Source organism: Aedes albopictus, chromosome 3 (assembly GCF_035046485.1).
Source record: "Aedes albopictus strain Foshan chromosome 3, AalbF5, whole genome shotgun sequence".
NCBI classification, from domain to species: domain Eukaryota; kingdom Metazoa; phylum Arthropoda; class Insecta; order Diptera; family Culicidae; genus Aedes; species Aedes albopictus.
Window position 1 is genome coordinate 54,720,466 of NC_085138.1, and position 19,432 is coordinate 54,739,897.

Here is a 19,432-nt window from a genome sequence, read left to right on the forward strand (position 1 = left end):
TAACCTGACCCAAGTGTCATCCAGGCACCTTCCACTCCTGAACGGCTGAAGAGTTGAGTAGAGTAAGTACACCCCGCGCACTGCTGGAGAAGTTCAACTCCTAAACCCACTTTGATTCCCGTTTTTCTGTTCCCGTCATTCTCGGGGTCGGGGAGCCATGCATCATCGTGTATCCGTCGTGGCCATAGTGACGACGATGCAGTTCCTGGACAAGTGCTTCCACTCACACAAGATATAGAGACAATATAAAAACGAACGCTTTTGGAATGCGGCAGAACTCCTACACATGGGTCAACTTTTCGTTTGCTTGACAGTTGCAGCGCAGAACATGGATAAGATCCCATACACTATAAAGAAGACATGAAACAATGTGGCGCGGTGAAAAGTTTTCTTCGAGGCTCACCGAATGAACCCTAGCTTCGTATCGAAGATTTATTGCGTTCATCTTCAGAAGAACCCCATTCCACCCATTCGTCAGCTCTGATCTGACGAATGCAGCGAAGTTAAAACTGTGGCTCAAGTTCCCGTTGTTCCATTCCAGCGCGAGGAGTTTTATTGCGGTCAAAAAGTACAAATCATCATCGGTGTTTGCGGTATGTTGTTGGTACTGGAAACCCGAGATTTCAACCGGGACAAAACCCACAAAGAGGTAGGTAGTGCAACGTATTGTGATGATCAGCAACTTTAGATTAAGGTAATTTAGCAACCGTTCCAGAAAAGCAGATTTTACCAACACAAGAACTCGCCTCTCTGTTTAGGTTGAATGATGGACAACAGCACACCTGAAAGTATTGTAGAATGACGAACTAGGGTGGCCATTAAGGTGGCCCACACTTATATGAAAAACAAAAATTTCGAAAAGTGCTAAGTCTTACCTCCTCAATCAGTTGTTTTGGACACCCAAAAGCTACGTTCAAAATTTGAGCATAATCGGTTGAGCCTAAGGGGGCGCTCAAAACGCTTGAAGTTTGTATGGGAAAACTTGGCCAAATGTATGCAGAAATTTTAAGTTTTCGAATTTTGCCGCTAGGTGGCGCTGTGAGCGTTCAATAATCAAACTCTTTGGTATTATTGTAGGTGACTATATGCCAGAGAACTTTGTCGAAGACCGCGAAGTGATCCGACGGCTGTGAAAAAAGTTATACCCTAGGAAAAGTGAGGATAAACTTTATTGTTATTTTTCCAATACACGTAAAGGAATAACATCAATAATGAAATCTCAATACCTTGCCTCCCTTTGCCTAGGGTATAACTTTTTTCACTGCCGTTGGATCACTTCGCGGTCTTCGACAAAGTTCTCTGGCATATAGTCACCTATAATAATACCACCTAGCGGCAAAATTCGAAAACTCAAAATTTCCAATACAAACTTCAAGCGTTTTGAGCGCCCCCTTAGGCTCAACCGATTTTGCTCAAATTTTGAACGTTGCTTCTGGGAGTCCAAAATAACTGATTTAGGAGGTAAGACTTGGTATTTTTCGAAATTTTAGTTTTTCATATAAGTGTGGGCCACCCTAGTGGCCATTAGTAACTCAAAGGCCCACTAAGGGAGCGTCCATAAATTACGTCACGCAAATGTTGTCCATTTTCAACCCCCCTTTCTTCATATGTCACACTTCTTGTATGAGAGCTATGAAATTTGTGTATGGGTCGTCACACCTTGCTGAACCACCCCTGTCCCCCCTCAAAGCGTGACGTAATTTATAGACGTTCCCTAATATGTAGAACACAGGCAGGTTTTTCTTTGTTCTTACTCTCTTAAGGTGAATATATGACGAAGCCACAGCCAAAATTTTCAAAAGCACAAATCTGAAGAACCATTGGATGGTTTGCTCTGAAAAGTTGATCGATTGGTCACCACCAGCGGGTAACCAATCGATCAACTTTTCAGCGCAAAACAACACGTGGTTCTTCAAATTTGTGATCTTGAAAATTCGGGCTGTGGCTTCGTCATATCTTCACCTTAAAAAAACACGAGAAAGAGAAGGATAGATCTGCCCCCTTTTCCATCCCGCTTTTCGTCATGTTTATCAAGGAGAATGAGTGAGAAATAAAAACTACCTACGCTAGTGATGAGGGAGTTGTCTTAGATCTACGAGCGGTGGACAGTGATGGAAATGTTCTCATCGTGCAGCAACTCACGAGTTCGGAGAGTAAGCCGCGTGTGAGTTCATTCGTACCCGCCTGCTTCGTGAGCACGAAGCAAAACAAAAACAAAAAACACTCAATAGTTTTTATTCATGAAGTGGTGGTGCAAGAAGTGCATTTGGTGTGGTATCCATCATAAACTAATGTTTTGTACATCATTGTCCCTGAAAAGCAGAATTCCCAGTCGAGAAAATGCATTTTTTAACAAACTGCAAAAGATTCAGAGTAGCTTCGCCAATTACAGGCGAGTGCGTGTCGGCTTCGTTTACTCACGAGTAAAGAAGTGCGAGTGTTTTTTCAGTTCTCTAGTTTCCCTCAATACTCTAAATCCCTCAATACTTCATTCAAGTACCATATCTGCTACAACGTTGGCGATAGGCCAGAACGTGTAGTTCGATTCGTTGTGATCGGGAGGCAAGCGAACCGAGTTATTCGATGGGAGCCGATAAGCAACCGAATCATAAGAGAGCCTTGATAAGGATAGCGGGCTGCAAAACGGTGAGTCGATAAGGTGAGCGTCCAATATAGCTCTGTTCCTTACAAGTTCCAACCTCATGCTTCCACGGGTCAAACGATGACAAAGACCGCCAGCTAAGAGTTGTGTGCTTAGCTGGTAGTGCAGCCTTCTGACTTCAGCTAGATTGATGAGGTACGTCCCGAGCGTCTGTTCACCAGGTGCGGCTCACATAGCGTCTGTTCTGGCATCCAGCGGCTGAGTATGAAATGCTGTATTGCGTCAGCTATACCTAAGAAGGCAGCCCCTTCAACGCAATGTAGGCAGCGCGGCCCCGGTAAGCTAGCCTGCTGAAAACCTTCAAACACCCAGAAAAGCAATAGTAGAGTAAACGGATTGATTCAACAGCAACAGACCCGGCAACGAATAAAGGACAACGATTGGAAAGTCAGATCTTAGAACGAGAGAACTTTGAATGAGCCCACACGTGTTGGGCTCCTGGCTCGTGAACTGCAGAATGTCGGCGTTAATGTGGCTGCTATCCAGGAGATATGCTGGCCCAAAACTGGAGAACGCAAATTCCGAGCGGTGGATCCCATCTCCAACACTACATTCGAGTACCACATCTACTACAGCGACCGAATCTGTGTGTTGAGGATGATGGGCAAATTCTTCAACTACAGCCTGATCAGCATCTATGCGCCAACGAACGACAAACCCGATGACATGTAGGATGAGTTCTATGAGAGCCTTGCGGCGAGTGATCAAAACAAGATGTCAAAATAGTCATCGGAGATGCAAATGCGCAGATCGACAGAGAAAGTTTCTTTCGATCTGTCATTGGAACGGAAAGCCTTCATTCAGTTAGCAACGATAATGGTCTGCGCCTTGTGACATTCGCTGCTGCTAGAGGGATGGCAATCGGCAGTACCTACTTCGCACGTAAGAATATCCGAAAACACACCTGGCGACACCCGAGTGATGACACTTGCGCCCAGATAGACCACGTGCTGGTCGACGGGCGACATTTTTCGGACGTCATAGATGTGAGGTCCTACAGAGGCCCGAATATTGATTCGGATCATTATCTTGTGGCTGCAATAATTCGGGCGCGATTATACAGCGTCACGAGTTCAAGAAACAATAGGACGATGCGTTTCAATATCCAGCGCTTGTCAGCCGAAAGGGTTGCTGCACAGTACCATCAGAAGCTAGACGAGAAGATAGGAGAGACCAACGGATCTGGAGATGTCAACAGCTTATGGGGAGTTATCCACGAAGCAGTGACAACAACAGCTCAAGAGGTGATGGTTACCGCTCAGCGACGCCAACGTAATGGTTGGTTTGACGAGGACTGCCAACGAGTGACGAACGAAAAGAATGCTGCCCGAAGTCGAATGCTAGTGGCCGGCAACCGGCAGAACAAGGAGCGGTACAGGGTGGCAAGAGAAGAAGAGAAACAAATCCACCGCAGAAAAAACGGCAACACGAAGAGAGTGTGATTACTGAAGCGCAGGAAAGTATGGACAGGAACGATATGCGGAGGTTTTATGCAACTGTCAATGGTGCGCGGCACAAGACTGCGCCAGTGCCCACCATATGCAATGACCGGGAAGGAAATTTGCTGATAGACAAAACAATGGTGTAGCCAGGTGGAAGGAGCACTTCGAAGATTTGTTGAATGGCAGCAGCGAAAGAGCTCCCAGGAACATGATTAACATAATGGATGACGGTCAAGCAGTGGAACCACCAACACAGGATGAGGTCCTTAAAAAGGTCCTTAAGGAGCTGAAAAACAGCAAGGCTGCTGGGAAGGACGAGATCCCGGTCGAACTTCTTAAGCACGGAAGCGAGCAGCTACATTATTCAATTAACCAGATTATTATAAAGATTTGGGAGGATGAGGAATTGCCCACCAGCTGGTTGGATGGCCTCATATGCCCAATCTACAAGAAAGGGCACAGATTGGAGCGTGCCAATTACAGAGGGATTACCCTTTTAAATTCGGCGAATAAGATACTATCGCGTGTCCTGTTCAACAGACTGCGACCTCTTGAGGAGTCCTTCGTCGGTGAATACCAGGCTGGTTTTCGTGAGGGCCGATCAACGACGGATCAAATGTTTATACTGCGGATGATTCTAGATAAATTTCGGGAATATAACTTGCAGACTCACCATCTGTTCATTGATTTTAAAGCAGCTTACGATTCAGTGAAAAGAAATGACCCTTGGCAGATCATGTCAGAACATGGTTTTCCGGCGAAACTAATTAGGCTGATATGCGCGACGCTGAAGGGATCAAAATCAAGTATTCGGATCGCGGACAAAGTGTCTACGTCGTTTGTGACCTTGGATGGATTGAAGCAGGGGGATGCTCTTTCAAATTTATTGTTCAACATTGCACTCGAAGGAGCGATTAGGAGATCAGGCGTGCAGAGGAATGACTCTATCACATGGTCGCACATGCTCCTCGGTTTTGCGGACGATGCTGATCTCATCGGCATCGATCGTAGGGTAGCGGAGGAAGCTTATGCTCCTCTGAAGAGAGAGACAGCGAGGATAGGCTTGACGATTAACTCTACCAAGACGAAGTACGCGATAGCGGGTAGAGACAGAAGCAGGCCAAGTGGTGTTAGTGCTGAGGTAGTGATTGATGGGGATGTGTTTGAAGTTGTTGAAGAATTTGTTTTTCTTGGAACACTTGTGACATGTGACAATGACGTTTCCCGTGAAGTGAAAAGGCGTATTGCAGCTGCGGATAGCGTAGCGAGCTCTGTATAAGACGCTGCTTCTTCCGGTTGCGCTCTACGGTCACGAAGCGTGGGCGTTAAAGGAGGTAGACCGAAAAACTTTTGGAGTTTTTGAGTGCAAAGTGCTGCGGACAATTCTCGGTGGGAAACAAGAAAATGGAGTGTGGCGCAGACGCATGAATCACGAGTTTTACCAAGTGTATGAAGATGCGAATATTGTGAAACGTATAAAATACGGCAGTCTTCAGTGGGCTGGAGACGTAGGCGACTTCGTGGGTGGCCGCGAACTCGCTGGCTGCACGTGATTGAAGAAGATCTACGATCCCTACACGTTCGGGAAAACTGGAGGAACATCGCCCAAGATCGATGAAGATGGTGTTCCACTATACGCTCGGCGCTGGAGTAAAGTTACTTTGTAGCCAACAAGGTATCAACCCAAGTAACACACTTGTCACAGAAGAGTCACAGTGGCGCAGATTTTAGTTACGCAGAAGTCACTGTGACTTACTTCTAGCAAGTAAGTCTTTATTTGTTAGAAGTAAGTCGCAGTGACTTCTGCACAACAAAAACCTGCGCCGCCGTGACTTTTGTGTGACAAGTGTGCTACTTGGGAAGGTATTGTAGCAGCTAAACAGAGATTGATACACATGCCAACATAGCAGAGGAGAAACTAACCCATCACAGCAAGAAAAAGCAAAAGAGCGCGATTGCTGAAGTGCAGGCAAGCATGAATCGGAACGATATGTGGATGTTTTATGGAAGTGTGAATGGTGCGCGGCACAAGACTACTCCAGCAACAGGAAGGAAATTTGCTGACAATGGTGACAACCAAGTAAAAAGGAACACTTTACAGATGTGTTGAGTGGTAAAACCGACGGTGTACTCAGGCACAGGGTTCAACAAATCATACGTTTGTCACTGTAAGTGGTTGTTGGTATACTGACGGCAGAATCATTTTGGAAGCATACAAAAATATATTCCCGGTTCCGTCCTGTTTCGTCATACAAAATTGAAGCATAATTATCAAAAAATGTTCGCATTTTTATGATGTACGGTCTTCAAAGGACTCTAATCACCAAAATCTTTGAAATTGAGTGGTTCCTGCTTTAGTAATTGTAATTTTGAACACCGTTTTTTTCGTGCCGTGAACAGAATTGCGGCTTCTGGAACTCAGTTCTAGTTTCCGTGATGTTGTGTTCTGAAATGTCAAACTTTCAATAGCAGACCATGAATTTTGTTCCTGGTGCCGTGATATGAATCACGGGTGTAACAACATAGTTCACGCATTTAAGATTCTCCGCTTCTACTGTCAGGCACTGCGTTATGCAGGCGTTACGTGCATGTTTCAGTGGGTTTAATAAGAGTTTCAAGACGTTTTAGACTGATGCGTTTGTGGATCGGCTGAGTTTTACTCAAGAGAATTATTGGAGACCCTCAAACACACTCTTGAACTCGTCGCATTAGACTGTGGAATCAAGAATCTCATTCATATTGCTTCAATACATTAGCCCAAGCAGTTGTTCTAGTAGTATTATAAAGTACCCGTTGGACTCAAGCTGGTGGATGAAGAGGGGGGGGGGGGGGGGGGGTGTTTATGGGTGGTAACTCAACTTGCTATTGGTCGGCTCACCATTTTCTCTGTAGTTTAAGTACAATTCCTAGGCTGTGGAAGTAACGGAATCCCACCTGTTCGCCTCCGTACGAATCCTTTCATCAATTTTAATCGAAGTTATATCACGTTATATCTCTACCCTTAAAAACGCCCTTGAACAAGTCTTCTCGCTGCTTCTTTCCTCTAAACAAACATAATCCCCAATTTTAAGTACTCCAACGGCTTTGAACACAATAAACTTTCATTTATAGTAATGTTAACGCTTCCGTAGAGTCAATTGATTTCATTTGTATTTTTACTAAATCTTCATCAGGTATTTTAAAGCAAAATCAGCTGTTGAATTAAAGAGCTTCCTTCAGAGGTTTCTTTTTATTCATATGAACCACCCTAACATCGGACCCTCGCGATGGATGGATCTAATTGAGAGTCATTAAAGCATACGAGCAAAAGATCAAGAAGCAACGTTTCAACCACATTGCAAAAAGGAGCATTACAATTAACTCTCTCGCAAACAATTGCGTGTCGGTTTGGGTTGTGGCAGCGAGATGCTGGCTGGCTGTTCCTTGTGCTCATGGACGGCTGGACGGACGGTGCTGCTGGTGGTGGAGCTAACGATTTAGCTTTCAGGTTCAGGTTTCATCAAACTTCAGTTCGTCTTTTTTGCTGACACGTTGGATTTCTTCGACATAGCAAGAGTATATTTTTCTGTGTTGTTGACGTCGTTGTATGCAGTACAATTAGTGTTTGGTTTATCGAGCTTGTTGTAAGTGACACGGTGGTTTCAGGTTTTATTTCTGGTATTGTTGTGGTAGTTTCCAAATTTGCACCAGTTTGGTCTTTTTGCTATGCCCTTGTTTACACTTGATATTTATTGACCGATAGATGGAACGTAATCTGGATGATCGGAAGGTAACGGTCAAGATGAATCAGTTGATCATAGGAAGGTCACGTATTCTTCTCACTACATCTCCAATAAGGGGCTGTTCATAAACCACGTAGACCAAATTTTGGTCATCTAAGACCCCCCCCCCCCCCTCCCCCCTCGTATACTTTCATCCACACAAAATTTTTAAAATTTGTATGGAGCGTAGACTTTGGCCAAACCCCCCCCCCCCCTCCCAAAAGTCTACGTGGTTTATGAACGGTCCCTAAAGTAGTGTCTACTTCTCAACAGTGTTCTTTGGGCACCATCACAGTTACTAAGCAGAATCCATTTCATTCTCAATCATGTTTTTTGAATGAACATTCTAAAATTTTTGCATGGGTCGTCACGCTCCACAGTGGCTGATTTCGTCATTTTAGCGCGCTTAATTAATAACTTTTTTACTATGAAGTTTAGCGTCATGGTGTCTTCGGGAAAGTCCAAAATTAAAATAGTTATAACGGTTTTTATAGTTTTTTGGGCCATATTTCAAGCATATATAACTTAGCTATAGGCAATTATATGCAAATTTCCTTTTACGCATGTGAAAGTACATGTAATTGCCTCTCTTAGAAAGCCAAAATCATCAAACTGTAAGAAACTGTAAGATGGTTTTTGTATAGAAACTTACATCCATTTATGTTACTCTTATATGGGATTTATATATATATATATATATATATATATATATATATATATATATATATATATATATATATATATATATATATATATATATATATATATATATATATATATATATATATATATATATATATATATATATATATATATATATATATATATATATATATATATATATATATATATATATATATATTTTTTTTTTTCAACATATTTATTTGACATTTCATGTCAGCTTGCATTTTTATTGTTATTGTAAGTGTGTGTTAATATAAAGAAAGGTTTGTGGTGCATTTTGGATCATTCGTGAAGTACGTTACATAAAAACTTACCATCTAATTCTTTTGTCTTACTAGCTCAAGTGCTCCACATAGTCCACGAAAAGAGCGAATTAAGCGCCATTTCTTTAAAAATTCCAAACATGCGCGTGAAATATTCTGTCAACGCTCTCACTAGTACATATCTATGTCTACATTGGTTATAGTAAATTATAAATCTTATTGCACTTCAAAGTAAGGCTGCTGTTCGTCGTGATCCGACGAAAGAAGTTTAACTTTATGCGTTTTGTTCGTGGACTACGTGGAGCATTGCGAGTTAGTAAGAATATAGAAGTAGTTGGTGAGTTTTTGTGTAACGTATTTCATGAATGATCCAGAATACATAACAAACCTTTCTTTATAATAACACACACTTACAATAACAATAAAAATGCAAGCTGACATGAACTGTCAAATAAATATGTTGAAAATATATATATAAATCCCATATAAGAGTAACATAAATGGATGTAAGTTTCTATACAAAAACCATCTTACAGTTTCCTACAGTTTGATGATTTCGGCTTTCTAAGAGAGGCAATTACATGTACTTTCACATGCGTAAAAAGAAATTTGCATATAATTGCCTATAGCTAAGTTATATATGCTTGAAATATGGCCCAAAAAACTATAAAAACCGTTATAATTATTTTAATTTTGGAACTAGCGGGATGTCATGTTCGTCAAAGTTGTGTGTTTTTCCATTATCTATATCTTTATAGAATATGAGAAAATTGTAGAATCAATTTTTAGAAAGCTATTGCGCAAAAACCTTTTTCAAGGGGCTGATGAAAGAAAACGTAACGTATCTTGAAAAGCAACGGAGTTACAAACTTGGTGTGTTCGGCAAAGTTGCTCCAAACTACATTTTCTACAACTTTTGTGAAGACACCAACCTCGTATCTTGAAAAATTTAAAAAGTAAATTTTCTATCTCACTTTTAGGGGGATTGATCATTTTTCACTGAAGCTCAATGGCAAGCTTTTTTCGGCCATCGCAGACACCCCCCTCCCCCCTCGTAGACTTTTGTTCATACAAAATTTTTGAAATTTGTATGGAGCGTAGACTTTGGCCAGACCCCTCCGTCCCCCCTAAGAGTCTACGTAGTTTATGGACAGGCCCTAATTGAGCGCGCTAAAATGATGAAATCAGCCACTGTGCGCTCGTCCAAATTACCCCTCTCCCTAGAGCATAGCGTAATTTGTGGACATGCCTTAATGGAGAGTTTTTGTACAAATAGGTCATTTTGTATTCGTCAGAATAGGAAAGATTCAGTAACAACAAAGATTCAGGAATGAAGAGATGCATTGCCGTGTGCATCATAGCTGTCCCATTTTCTATGCGAATCCCTATTAACATGGGACATCTATGCTGCACACGGCAGTGGAGTACTGAACAAATTGTAACTATAATTTTAATTGATTTGTAACTATAAACTCCCTGAAGACGGATCTCACTCATTTTTATATAGAGAAGAAGAAGATGTGATGATATCGACCACAGAAACTTGTACTCAATACATGTGTGCAACAATAATAAAATGTTCAATAACAGTGCAGTGGAAGCATGTTATAAACAATTCATCCGTTCACCTTTTCGTAGATTATGGTCCTTCAGTTGATAAAACGACTGCACCTCAATGCAATTTCCCAGCAAATAGCCATTACAGGGACAGGGAATATCCAATGCATGCATGCATGCATGCACTGCACATTTTGCCATCTAACTAATTTGTTCCGACGACATCTAGAGGTCAGACACATTTTACATCCGCGCCGCACCATCACCGCGGTCAACCAACCTGCTTAGTACTGACCAGTAGTACACCAACCTAGGTACCCAGGTACAGGAAGTCGCGTGTATGGCTTGTGGAAAATTACTCGACCTCTCCCTTCCGGTAACACCTGCCCAACCAGCCAGTCACTACTGTGTACTGCAAAACCGCGCGTTTGGTACCTCTAACGTTTGACGACACAACCCTAATGGTTGCCGTGCATGCAAATTGATTGTCCAGCAAGCCCTCATCGATAGGGGAGGGTGGGGTGGAATGTGCGTTTTGGGTGAAATGAGTCTCTCTTTAATGGTTACTCGACACAGATTACGCAAAAACCTCAATTTATGTTCCAAGACAAGATGCTGTTGTGCAATTCTCTATACGACACTGTCCTCTACTGTGCTTCAATGTGGCTGATGATTTTCTCAGGAACATCCTTGTGCCATCAGTTCCCACATATTTAAGAGACTCTTGGAATTCATTGATTTGCTCCAAGATGATACGGAGCGTGGCAATATGATCAACACAGGATGGTTCGACACGAAATCCAGCTTGCCGTCAGAGAGTTGCGTCATCTTCTCCTGTATCCGGTAGGAGGATCACTTTGCAGAAGACTTTGGGAACGATACACAGTAACATGGTGCCCCGCCAATTTTCGCATAATGTCGAGTTAACCTTTTTGGGCACCTTTACTTGGACGCCTTGCATCCTGCCGACCGGAAATGTCGCGGTTTTCCATATGTTGGAGAATAATTGATGCAGTAGTTGTGCGGATACTACGGGATCAGCTTTGAGCATCTTAGCTGATATGCAATCGACCCCACGGGACCCTGTTCGATTTCATGGATGGCTGTTTCTATCTCCTGCACTGATGGAGCTTCGGTGTTGACACAGGTAATACGTCGAACCCTTGGCGAATCATGCTGAGATGTTGATGGCGTGACCGACACTTGAAAAAGGTTTCCAAAGTGCTTGAACCAGTGTTTCAACTGATCAGCCGGGTCGGTCAGTAACTGTCAAGACGTGTCTTTCACGGGCATCGTAGCATACATCTTAGTCCCACTAAGGCGACAGGAAACATCGTAGAGGAGACGGATGTGGCCGGTGTTTGCGGCTTTCTCGCCTTCGTTAGCTAGGGAGTCCACCCACGCTCTTTTGTCCCGCTACATGAGCGTTTCACGTTTCACTTTCTTCTCGAGAGCTGATTAGCGCTGATGGGCTACGGCTTTGGCTCCTCGTGTTTTCGCTAGCTCTATCGCGGCTTTGGCGTTCCTTCGCTCCTATATCTTCCTCCAGGTATCATCTGTGATCCACTGCTTAATCCGGGTGCGTATCTCACCCAAATTATTCTCGCCGGTGGCGATGATGGCGTTCTTGATAGCGCTCTATTGATCTTCTACGCTTCCATCTTCCGGAATATCCGAAGCACGGTTCTCTAGCTCCTCGACGAAGGACCTTTTCACCTCTGCGTCTTCCAGTCAGCGTGTGTTGAACCGACGCCCGATTTTCTCCTCCTGTTGCTGGATCCTGTCAATGCGCAGTCGGAACTCGCTGATTAGGAGATGATGATCGGACGCCATGTCGGCGCTACGTATGGTCTGAACATCAAGAAGGCTCCTTCTCCATTTTTGGCTGATGCAGATGTAGTCGATTACGCCATCACGGGAAACCCATGTCACTTTGTGCACTGGTAGATGAGGAAAGAGCGATCCCCCAATCATCATGTCATTGTTGGCACAAAACTCTGCAAACAGCTCTTCGTTTTCGCTCATTTCTCCGAGACCATGGCGTCCCATGACGTGCTCATAGTCCGAGTTGTGGGAACCAACCTTCACGTGGAATCTTGTCCACGAAAGCATTCAGATGACTGTAAAAGTTCTTTTTATCCTGCAATTCGTGCAATTCGGCAGCATCGGTTGGCGCGTAATAATTGTATGGTTTTGAACCCGTGCTCTGAATCTGGCTACAATTATCCTCTATCCAGGGATGCCATATGTACAGATTAATCTGTATTATACAGATAATTAGGCTTCCATGCAGATTTCGTTGTATTTGAAATACAGATTTTTGAGCTAGAGGGGCCATTCTTTTTGTATGGGATACAGATTTTTATCCCAAATTTTGTATGAGATACAGATTTTTGGAAAGAGTGAAACAGATTTTTCAAAAAATCATCTGGCATCCCTGGGCCAGAGTATAACAGAATTTGACCCGACGGCAATCTGTGTTCTCCAAAGTTCGGCCAACTGACTTCGCTCAGTCCTAGGATCTCAAGCTTTATACGGCATGCCTCATTGGCTAGTTGTGCAAGTTCACCCTGCTGGACTAGGGTTAATACATTCCAATTTCCAATTCTTGTCTGTTGTTTCGCGCTAAAATCGTTGCCGTTGAATTAGTTCGTAATCTATCATTTTCGGTTTCTGTAACGATTTTCTGGTTTCGGAGACAGTTAGGTTGTTGGCCTAAGGTCTCCTATACACCGTGATGAGGCTACCACCTTAGGTATAGCTTCCGGTGGAGGAGCATTTCACACTCAGCCGCTGGATGCCAGAACAGACGCTTTTGAGCCGCACCTCCTCGGTGAACAGACGCTCGAGCCGTACCTCCTCAATCTAACTGAAGTCAGAAGGACAACAGTGCCCAGGCTGCACTACACTCTTAGCTGGTGGTATTTGTAATCCCTTGATCCGTGGAAGCATGAGATAGGAACTTGTGAGCACCATAGCTACGTTGTTGGACGCTTCTTGTCATCTCACCATTTCGCAGTGAATCCTGACCCAACGATACCTTTCCTACTAACACTCCTTCCTGTAGTCTTTGGTGGAGACGTGCGATAAACGCCAATTTCCACTTAACAAATGTTTGTACTAATAGTTCTTCCCTTTTCCAACCTTACTGCAAGAACGTGACCAGCGCCGTCATTGCACTGTTAAAAAAAGCCTCTGAAGGTTGCAAAGTAAGAATGGCTATGACAACTCCCAGTCAACCATTCCGCTGAGATTTTTATTGTTAAAATATAAATTACATAAGAACTTTTTTTAATCCAATTCAATCAACGAGCATAAAATAAATAAATTCTGTGTTTTTTCATCTACAACACCAACGTGGAAATATTCAGGAAACATTTTGTAAATAGGGTATGAATACCCTTCTTCATCCTCTGCCAACATGTTGATCATATATCAAGAAGATTGTGTCCGTTCTTTTTGGAAATTTTTGGGAATTCCTTGGCAATGTATTTGGAAAAATTTCCGGCGATTTTTTTTAAATTTCTTTGGTTATTGTCATGAAAGTTCCTTTTTAGGAGAAAATTCAGAGAATACAAAAATGGCTGCCACAATGACTTACTTTTTCCCCTACTCACGTTTTCAAGAGCGTCAATCTTCGTTAGCATATGCTCTTGGTTAGGAAAAAAACTACCTCTTTTTTCAAGTGAGCAAAGGCAAGTTAATCAAGTGCGGTTTGCTTCGATGCTTCGTTCGTCAGATTTGTGCCTCTAAAGTTTATATGCAAAAGTACAAAAGTACAAAAGCAAAACTGCTATGGGATTTCTTGAAGTTTCACCTTAAATATTCCAGAGAGAATTGAGAATTTCTTCACGATTTTTTTCAGTAATGCTTTTGAAATTCATCAATTACATCGGTTATTTCTTTAAAAAATTTATCGGCAATACAATGGAAAATTTCTTCCGATAGTTAAATAGGATTTTTTCCTGCAATAGGACACGCTCGGTGTAGTACTAAAATTGTAGTAATGAGCTGAATTTGTGTATTCACGAAGGTGAATTCTCCGTTTCTCCAATAAAATGTTGCAAAAAGCGTGGGTATTATGATTCCTTGCCTAATTTGATGCTGTTTGAGCAAAACTTTTGGTAACTGTTTTGTTGATTTCTTCATTTCTTGCAACTTACCCACGCTTTTTGTACCATTTCATTACAGAAATGAAGAATTCCCCTTCTTACCATACAAAAATTCAGCTCATTACTACAATTCTAGTGCTACACCGAAAGTGTCCTATTCCTTCGGAAATATCAACGACAATTTCTTAAGTATTATTTCGGAAATTCCATAGGGCAGCATATATTTATTATTTAACGCTAAAATTTGCATGTTTAGAACCCCCCTTCCACCCCTCACGGGAAAAAATCCGCTGCTTGAAACCTGGTAAATGAGTCATGATTTCGCGTAAAATGTGTGTTTTCATGTTATAAATATACACCACAAAAAAAGGTCATACTTTCATGACTCATGTTGCCGTAACGTCATCTTGGCGTTACGTTTTTCATATTTATTGACAAAAAATTGTCAGTTAAGTCATGATATCATGCCCATGAATACCAGAACTATTAACTAGATTCATAAAACCAGAAGCGGTATTCATAAAACTAGTAGTTGTCATTTATGGTTCCAGTCTTATTAGCGAAATTTGGTAAATCGGTTCATATTATCATGAAGTACGTACTCAAACTATGAACTAAATTTATGAAAGCTTGAGCATTACTCATGGTGCAAGTATTTGTCATTTATGGTACTGGATCGATTTGAGAAAAATGGTAGTACTGGTCATGTTATCATAAAGCATGTTCTAAATTTATTACCTAATGTTATAAAAACATAAGCAGTATGCATGATTCTAGTATTTGTAATTCATACTATCGGATTAATTGGTGCAAAGTGGCATTTAAGGTCATGTTATCGTGAGCACGCACTCTGAAATCATGAACAAGGTTCCTGAACGTAAACGGCAATACACACGAAATACTTTCGAAAGTGGATTCGAACGTAAACAATACAGGCTCTCTTTCGCACGGCATCACGTTTTCTGTCTTGTCTCACTGCTTGCTCCTTACGAGGTTTGCTCGTTTGGCTGCACTTTTTGAGATTTATTTTGTCTTGTTTGGCTGCAAAAAAAAAAAACAAAGTCTATTCTTCATTACACCACGAAACCTAACCTCGAAATGTTTGACATTAGCCAGGTCATTTTGACAGATCACACACATGCAAGAAAGAGACGAACAATTTTCTTGCAGTTTGCCGACCTTTTCTTGTTCGTGTGAGATCTGTCAAAATGACCTGACTCCATACTGTCAAATTTTCATTCATAAAATGAGCGATCAGTTGTTCTGAACCGTCTCGTAAAATGGTCCACAGACATAGGGGGCGTCCATAGATTACGCCATGCATTTAGCCAAAATTTTGTGCCGGAATTGTGCGTGAGCTTGATTGTTCTGCTGCTGATGAAGCTGGCCGGAGTTTTGTGCCGGAATATGGAGTTTTCCCACTTTCAACTTCTGGAATGTAGTTCAATAATTATATAGTTTACTACTATTTAAGTAAGAACAATTCACTACACTTTTTCGAAAACCAAAAACAAAATTTCACCCGAAAACACTGTCGCTCACAAAAGGCGCCTTGACAGAAGTGACAAAAATGGCGTAGGTGATTCTGCGCGAGGGTTTGCGTAACGCTTACAGTGCCTAAATTCGTTTGTTGTGATTCATGATTTTATGACTCTGCGTTATGTTTATACGACTTAGCGTCTGGTTGAGATGACTCAGCGTCATAGTTTTATGACTCAGAGCCATGCTACCATGACTCAGCTTTATAGTATTCAATTTATGAAAACGAGCTTAATTTTTTCATAACGGTTTTGACGGCCATGACTTTTGTTGATGGAATCAGTTATTATTATTCATGATAATTGTTGTTAACGTCACGATATCATGACTTGTAGTTACAATATCATGAAGCGACAAGTTTTATGATTTCATAACATTTTAGTCATGGATCCGGAAACGATTTTTTTTCCCGTGCTCCGTAACGCTTTTTTGTATAAAAATCCTAAAATTTTTGTATGGGCCGTAACGCTTGGTCGTAGGGCCCTGGGCCCCGGGCGCCTAGTTAATTCTTACGACAATTCTTTTGTAATACCCTTGACAATTTCTGCGGCAACTTTATTGAAATTCCATCTGTATTTGCCTTCTATTTAGTTGTATTTATATTTATTCCTTAAAAAACTGTTTCGACAATTCCTTTCTTGGGACTCCTCGGAAATCCCTTTTAAATTATGGTTGTGTATTGCTTCTGCAATTCTATTATAATATTTACAGCCATTGTTTAGGAAATACCCTTGACAACATCTTTGTAAATTCCATTGTAAATTTAAATTTTTTGGTAATTCCGTTCAAATTATCTTCGAAAATGTTAAAGCCACATTATTTTCGGTAATTTATTTTGAAATTTTACAGGCAATTATGTTACGCATTGCTTCTTAAATTCTTCCGGCTTTTTTTATGTGTTAATGCCTTCGGGCATTCCTTTGTAAATTTATTGGACAACTCCTTAGGAAATTTAGATGTTCTAAAATGGAATTGCTGAAGGAATTAATAGAGAAACTTCGATTATCAAAAGAATAGTCGAAGGAATGTGGAATATAATTGAGGAATTCCACGGAGTCATGTCAGTCGATCCTGAGCGACCATTTCAAAAATATCTGAAACTTTGCACAGTTTTTCAATTTCATATAAATCGCCATTTTTTGATATTAAACCTTCATATTCACTCACGACTAACTTTTCAAAAGGGTGTATGCGAAAATAGTTCAAAAATATTCTAAAAGCTGTACAGCAAAAACGGATTGTTCGATTGTTATAAATTTTTCAGCAAAGTTAGATAACTAAATGATGATTCCTTAGAAAATATACACTGTAAAAAATTTCTTTTTCTACTTTGAAAAAATATGATATTTGTCACAAAAACTCAAATATCTCAAAACCCTATCTTTTCACCAACTTCAATTTTTTAGGGGAAATGGCCCATTATATCAGCTATCTACCATAAAATTTTGGTGATGGTAAACTGATAAACAAAAAAGTTATGACATTTCAAACATTTCACAATTTTTACATTTAGTAACAAAAAAAATTTTTTTCTGTGTAAATTATTTCGAGAATTATATTTTGATGCTGATTTTATTGTAAAGGCTACCGCCTGAATTAAACAAGTTGTTTTCATGATACTTTAGTTTGATTATTCGTAATTACTATAGTATCTATTTGAAACTTAGACGCGATCCAGTGTTGTGATCAAAAATATTGAGATTGTCATACTTTTTATTGTACGTGACTGGTGAAAAAATCCCTTGATAGTGTTGAAAAGTTGTTGATTATAAGAAAAATGGAATTGAATTTATTTTTAAGACAAAAGCTGTATAATAAAAGTTTTTTTATACGCGTATACGTCTAGTTTATCCGCAAAAAAAATCCCTCTTACACACTTATTTTTGAATTGTCTGTTCGGTACTTTTTTGACGAGATTATAACAGCAGTACGATCTCGGTAGTTTCGGTAATCGATTTTACTGAGGCTCAGTAAAACAACTGTCAAAATCGTATGGAAAAGGTAAACAATGCATTTTTGCTGAACGAGTTCGGTGCTCAGCAGTTTTAATCTCGTCAAAAAATTACCGAACTCGGTAATCAAAATTAAGTGTGTAGAGAACAGACTTTATGATCGGAAGAATGCGAGTAACTTCAACAACAACAAATGCATAAGAGGTACATACCACAGACAAACAGACGAAACGCCTAGAACAATTTTAGTGAAAATTCATCGCCCAGTTCACACTATCACCACCTGGTGGAAATGTTTCACGAAACACTGCGTTGTGCAACGTCAAACGCAAAGAAAAACGATGGGCGCTCTTCTTGTTATGAAAGCCACAACCAAGATTCAAAATGATCGTTGAAGGCGTGGTCAATGAAAATTTCGCCAGTGTTACGTTTGTTTGTCTGTATACATACCTGACAATGCTCACGAAAAAAACAAAAAAATACTACCGCTATGAATATTAAAAATTGTATAGTATTTTTTTTCTTCAGCCACCAACACCAAACAAGTAAGTTAAAATTAATAAGTGATTTTGTTTATTATAATCTAACGAACAAGATGAACAGTCGCTTTCTCAAAGGTCTTCAACTCAACGCTCTCTTGTAGACCGTTTGATGAAAAAAAATGTTCAAAAGAGTTACGAAATGTCACCGAAAGCACCATAGATAAACTGAAAGAGACTGGTTATGCCCAAATGTCCACATTGTGTACAAAATTACGCATTTGCACGTCCTGCCGTCTAGAATTTGACAAACGAGCCATCTGTATATCATCGGTAAAGCAGGGCGCAGGAAGTTCGAAAACGACAACAACTGAGAAATTGCCATCAGCGACATCTGTTTAAACAATTTAATTACGCCCCTTTTCAAAAATGCCCTGTAATATTCTTCAACATCTATACCCATTTCAATATTTTTAACGTTGCAAAACACGCTTTCAACATTCATCTTGAAGAAGAGGGAAAACACTTGTCCTCAAATGTAACAGCAAATTAATGAACAAACGACTAATGCGCGGAGGGCGTGATAAAATCGGAACATTACGGTACATAGTATATTATATTATATGTATATATAATATATAATAAAAACAACTTGTTTTACTCACGCAAGGCCATTAACAATAAAATCAGCATCAAACTTCAATTTCCGGCCGAAATAATTTACATTAAAAAAAATAATTACTAAATGTGAAAATTGTGAAATGTTTGAATTGTCATAACTTTTTTGTTTATTTTCATGGTATTAGCAATCCAATGGACCGTTTTCTCTAAAAAATTACGTTGGTAAAAAGATAAGGTTTTGAGATATTTGAGTTTTTGTGACAAAAATGATATTTTTTAATGTTAAAAAAGATTTTTTTCACAGTGTATATTTTCTTAGGAATCGCCATTTAGTTATCTAACTTTGCTGAACAATAAAAT

At 40.5% G+C, this 19,432-nt stretch overlaps 1 protein-coding gene and 1 pseudogene across 1 annotated transcript in view; one reads left to right on the forward strand and one right to left on the reverse strand.

The window, feature by feature from the left end:
* LOC109411329 (phospholipid-transporting ATPase ID) overlaps positions 1-19,432 on the forward strand; it is a 421,272-nt gene that overhangs the window by 54,074 nt on the left and 347,766 nt on the right. The window lies entirely within an intron of this gene.
* The window catches only part of LOC115260657 (uncharacterized), an 18,602-nt pseudogene continuing 1,658 nt past the window's right edge, over positions 2,489-19,432 (reverse strand).